Below are 6456 nucleotides of genomic sequence, written 5' to 3' on the forward strand. Positions count from 1 at the left end.
TTGCCAGAATTTCATTTGCCATAATTTTATTTGCCATCCTATTCAACAATCATAATATTGTTTCTCATAACATCTTATGCCATAATCATTGTTTACTATATTCATCTAGTGCCAGAAACTTTGTTTCCCATAAAGTCAGTTTTCATAATGTCATTTGTCAGAATCATCGAAATCCGTAATTACCACATTCCATACCATCATTTGTCATACAAATTAGCGTCCAGAAAAGTCAATTTCCATAATGTGCTTTGGCAGAATCGAAAACTACTATAATAGGTACTAGAAGGACTAGAGAATGAAACTGCTATCAGAAAGTAGGTTAGGTTAGGTTAGAACTGTGACCCCTGGAAAATGAAACTGCTATCAGAAAGTAGGTTAGGTTAGAACTGTGAACCTCTGGAAAAGGAAACTGCTTGAAAAGTAGGTTAGGTTAGAACTGTGACCCCCTGGAAAATGAAACTGCTATCAGAAAGTAGGTTAGGTTAGAACTGTGAACCTCTGGAAAAGGAAACTGCTTGAAAAGTAGGTTAAGTTAGGTTAGAACTGCGACCCCCTGGAAAATGAAACTGCTATCAGAAAGTATGGTTAGGTTAGGTTAGAACTGTGACCCCCTGGAGAATGAAACTGCTGGAAAAGTAGGTTAGGTTAGGTTATAACTGTGACCCCTGGAAAATGAAACTGCTATCAGAAAGTAGGTTAGGTTAGGTAATAATATGGGCAACAATTAATATGGCAATAATTGCTTATGGCGTTTGAATATTCTATGAAACCATATTATTGCACTTAATAATATGGCTAACAAATAGTATGGCATTGTATGATTATGGAAGGTAATATTCGGATAAACAACGAGTATGTCATATGATTTTTATGGTAAACAAATCATTCGGGCAAATGAAATTCAGGCAAGTTAGATTCGGGCAAATGAATATTATGTTAAATGACTGTCGGGCAAACAATAGACAACCACATAATATGTATATCGTATATCACACCTACTTTACGTTTAACCATTAAATGAGCTTTCATTGTACATGGCTTGGATTAATAAAAGGTATGTAAACAAATCAAGCTTCATAACTGAACCTAATAGAATAATTGAATTACTTACAATTTTCTTAATAAAACTTCCATAAAGACTAATTATCTAACATAATTGCCATCGCATTTGTAATTGTATTACAATGAGGCTGCCCGTCATCTGTGATTCAGTCTCCAGCCATCCTTTGAAACATGAAGTGTTTTCTTCTATTCACCGTTGGACTAGCACTGCTATGCAAAACCACGTGTCTTGTCACAACACGTCCGAAAACTGTGGAAGTTACGACAGATTTACTTGAAAATGATACAGAAAATACTGATATCAAGGAGAAGAGAAAGAATGTCACCGAAAAACATTATAAGGATATTTATTTGGAAGATGTGGTTTTCGCGTTACAAAGTCAGGATTGGAGCAAAGAGGAAGAGGCTTGCTTGAATCAGACGTTGCTATTGATTCGGAATTTGCGAAATTTTACGCTATGGGCGGTTTGGGGTAAGTTGTAGTAAAAAGAATAGTACATTACGATACAGGTGCGGAAAAAAGAAACAAGTTTCCTTTTCGCACACGTATCGTACGACGTTTTTCAATACAGATGGCCCTCTGAAATTTCGACCCGACAAAAACGACCCACTTCTCGTACTAGTGTGATAAAAAAACACCAAAAAGGCCTACTGAAATAGTACATTACGATACAACTGAAACAAAAAAAGGAAGTTCGAAACGAGTGGCGATAAATTAAATCACATCTGGAGGGAGTGTGTTAAATCGACACGAGTTACGAATTTCAGTTTCGCACGTGTATCGTACGACGTTTTTCAGTATAGATGGCCTTTTGAAACGAGCTGACAAAAAAACAACCCACTTCTCGAACTAGTGCGAGAAAAAAGCACCATCTGTACTGAAAAATAGGTGTCATGAACTCATGATATTGTTCAAAACTAAATAGACTCGCTAGAAAAACTTTTTTAAATAGACAAAACACAAGTATATGACATTGATGTACACGTAACAGCTATATGCTGTCTGTGTATTATTATATTAATAAGAAAATAAAGATAAACAAATGAAAATAATAATAATACTATCCTTGCATAAAGTTTTGGCATTTTTTCTATTGGGCACTGTGCAGATGTCTCACACGATCATCAAGAGCTCATTTCAAATATTAATTGTATTTACTTAAAAAAAAAACACTTATTACACATTACAATATACATTGGCAAAGCTCACTAAAAACAACGAGTTTATCATTTATACGGATTCACTGGACAGTGAACGTGTTAAAATTACATTGGGCAGTTCACAAGATATTTGAATATGAATAATAATATTAATAATTGATTAATCTTTGTGAGAACCTAAGTAAAAAACCAGCCAAGTGCGAGTTGGACTCGCCCACCGAGGGTTCCGTATCCGTATTACAAACTTTCAATAATTAAAATAATCTTATGTTTCTTAAAATAACTTTAAAGACTTGACTAGAAGTATATAGGTATAGCGCAATCTCTCGGTGAATTTGCTGACTAATTTGCGCGACCTGTATAGTATGTTGGTTCAGGGATAATTCTTTATTTCGACAGTTTTTACTTTATTTGAAAGATAATATTTTGCATCAATTTTCGTATTAATTTGAAGTACGGTATACATCTAGAAGGGTGATGAAATTGAAAGCTATAATCTGAAAAGTTTTTTTTTTCATTAAAAAAAAGTTTCCAAGATACAGACACGATTTTATTTTTCCTGTAATACATACATACATACAACATACATACAATCACGCCTGTATCCCATAAAGGGGTAGGCAGAGCACACGAAACTACCAAAGCTTCAGTGCCACTCCTGGCAAATAAGGGGTTGAAAGAAAACGAAACTGTGACATTGCAGTGACTTCCCTGTAGTGATTTCCTGTAATATTTAGTATAAAACCAATGTTTCGTAAAACTTTCATAATGTTTCGTTGGTAAACTTCGGAGATAAGTATTTTTTTTTTTACATATTTCTTCATAATTCTTTTTTTTTCTACTACAAAAAAAGTTTGATATGTACAGTTTGAGCTCTGTCTAACGATAGGTACCCCACTTGACCGAAGTAACTATTGACATTTACAGTGTGCCCCCTTTCATTTTGACCATTTTCTATAATTAATATTAATAAACTTAAAAAATATATACTTTCAAGTAGTAGAGGTTAACAATGTTTGTAACTATTTATTTCAAGTCGATAGCATAAGTAGTTCTCTAAATATTTAGAAATGTGACAGACAGACAGACAGACAGAGCGGCCCCCATAAGGGTTCCTTTTTACCTTTTTGGTACAGAACCCTAAAAATAGGATTCCTTTTCCTACGGTTGAGATCTAGTAATTATGTAACTTTGTTTAATTCCAATTTGATTCCAATCAATCTCATTGACCCGAATTGTCTGCTTTCACGTTTTTACTCATTGATTACTACAGATCTATAATTAAATTAAGCCATAATTACTACTAACAACTACTAGTTCTGATTTGGTTCTGATTATTGATAATTCTAACTCAGATATTATACATTTTTATATTAAAGGAAAAAATGGAAAAATTTACGCTTCCGGCGGGACTTGAACCCGCACCACAACCGCCCGCACCGCGTTACAAGATGTAATAGTCTGTCGGTAGATGGCGCTAGACGTCAACCCAAGACGTGTGTACAAAACGATAGGCATGGAAAGATTTGCGAAGTCCGGCGTGGCTTCCGTAGCTCAATTGGTAAGAGCATTGCACGGATTGCAAAAATGGTGCGGGTTCAAGTCCCGCCGGAAGCGTAAAAATTAATTCAGATATTATAGTTTTTTTTTAACAAAATATTGAACACAAATCGTGTTAGTCACATGGATATTTGAATACGTACCTAAGTTTTTCAATGATGTTTCTTACATAATATTGAAATAGGAACTATCCTTTTAATAAAAATAGGAACAATGTAATGATACCTATAAATAATATATCTTGTTTTACTGTGAGATCGATTCCAAATTTACAATTTGTTATGAATTCGATTGGTAGCTTGGTCAACGAACGATCCTAGATGGAATGGCCGAAAGCAGAAAGTTTCACTACGGGATGTTGTTAGGGGTAGTCAGGAGACATACATACTAAAAGTCCTCGGACTTTGGACGTGAGCTCGAAGAGGGGGGGATGAAAAAAGGTCCCATTTTTTGGTTTTTTGCTCATATTTCAAAAACTTTGCGTCATACGAAATTTTGGTTTACTACACCTTGAAAGCTTATAAAATTCTCTATAACTTTGATCTAGAAACTTTTTTTCTATTCTCAACTATTATCTAGGTATGAGCTCCTAAAACCTGTTAATTTTTTAAAAATCGTTTTCCCCCCCACTTTTTGCTTCATACATTGCTCCATATCTTGAAAAATATTTGTCTTAGACAAAAGTTTTCTTGAAAAATCTTGTAGATCATTCAAATACCTTTCATAATATGTGTACATATGCTTCTGGGTCATGTAACGTTGAATAATTATACGACTTTAAAACAAAATGAAACAACAAATGTATGTGATAAACGTGTAAAATATGTATTTCATGAACATGATTGTATTACGATGCTATTGTATTGCATTCACACAACAGGTAACAATACAATTAGCTGTACATAAAGGCCTTCTCACACCCACATCTACCACTACTACAATCTGTAGTGCACCGGAAAAATATTAACTTCAGTATTTCTTCCGGAGCAGCTGGTACTTTGGTTTGCACAGGAATCAGTAAGTTGCTTTCGTTCCGCGCCCATCCCCATTCATCATCCTCCTTGCGTTATCCCGGCATTTGCCACGGCTCATGGGAGCCTGGGGTTCACTTTGACAACTAATCCCAAGATTTAGGCACTAGTTTTACGAAAGCGACTGCCATCTGACTTTCCAACCCGAAGGGTAACTAGGACTCATTGGAATTAGTCCGGTTTCCTCACGATGTTTTCCTTCACCGAAAAGCGACTGGCAAATATCAAATGACATTTCGCACATAAGTTCAGAAAAAAGTCATTGGTACGAGCCGGGTTCGAACCCGCAACTTCCGGATCGAAAGTCAACGACACCCCCAGGATAGAGGAAGACACTGATGATAACGGCGGGGAGGATATTGTCTAAGATACAGTTGTCACATCTGATCCAGATGACATGAAGAAACAGTTTCAACTTGTTTGATTTATTTGGGACAACAAACACAGTAACACACAAGGTTATAATAGAGAATTACAGTGTTGATAGTAGTAAGGTGTGAGACCGACAGCATTTCAAACAAACAAAGAAGACCGATTAGTATCATCCCGCCCAAAGAGGCAGCGAGTAAATTAAAACAAGTGTAAGTTATATCCATACCTCCTAAGGATACTGAGGCAAGTGTAAACTCATGATTTTACAGAGGAGAGCCGTTCAAAGGTACAAAGTAACATAACTAACATATTTGTTCACGTAATAACATAAAAATTCGGATTTGTTTTAACAAAATCAATGAGGTTATTTCTGCATTCATGAGAATTTCAAATTTATAACAGTTTATGATCTAAGAGTACTTGATTTCTAGATCTAAGAGTACGAGTATTTTAGCGCACTTGATCCAGTATTCATCAAGTAAAAACCTTTTTTTTACGTTAAAATTTGATTTAAAGTAGAATAGTAGTAGAAAACTTTAGATAAGAGTTAGGACATAATTGTAACTTAAGCTGTTATTTGCAGTTTTTACCTCCGAAACTAAGTTAGTTACTGTTGTATTAGTATTCCACACTTTTTTACCTCCCTCGCTAATATACCAAATACCAATGACTTTTTTCTGAACTTATGTGCGAAATGTCATTTGATATTTGCCAGTCGCTTTTCGGTGCAGGAAAACATCGTGAGGAAACCGGACTAATTCCAATAAGTCCTAGTTACCCTTCGGGTTGGAAAGTAAGAAGGCAGTCGCTTTCGTAAAACTAGTGCCTACGCCAAATCTTGGGATTAGTTGTCAAAGTGGACCCCAGGCTCCCATGAGCCGTGGCAAATGCCGGGATAACGCAAGGAGGATGATGAATGGGGATGGCACGGAACGAAAGCAACTTAGGTACTGATTCCTGTGCAAACCAAAGTACCAGCTGCTCCGGAAGAAATACTGAAGTCAATATTTTGCCGGTGCACTACAGATTGTAGTAGTGGTAGATGTGGGTGTGAGAAGGCCTTTATATACAGCTAATTGTATTGTGACCTGTTGTGTGAATGCATTTATACAGCATCGTAATACAATCATGTTCTTGAAATACATATTTTACACGTTTACCACATACATTTGTTGTTTCATTTCGTTTTAAAGTCGTATAATTATTCAACGGTACATGACCCAGAAGCAAATGTACACATATTATGAAAGGTATTTGAATTATCTACAAT

Source organism: Leguminivora glycinivorella, chromosome 13, assembly GCF_023078275.1.
Source record: "Leguminivora glycinivorella isolate SPB_JAAS2020 chromosome 13, LegGlyc_1.1, whole genome shotgun sequence".
Taxonomy (NCBI): domain Eukaryota; kingdom Metazoa; phylum Arthropoda; class Insecta; order Lepidoptera; family Tortricidae; genus Leguminivora; species Leguminivora glycinivorella.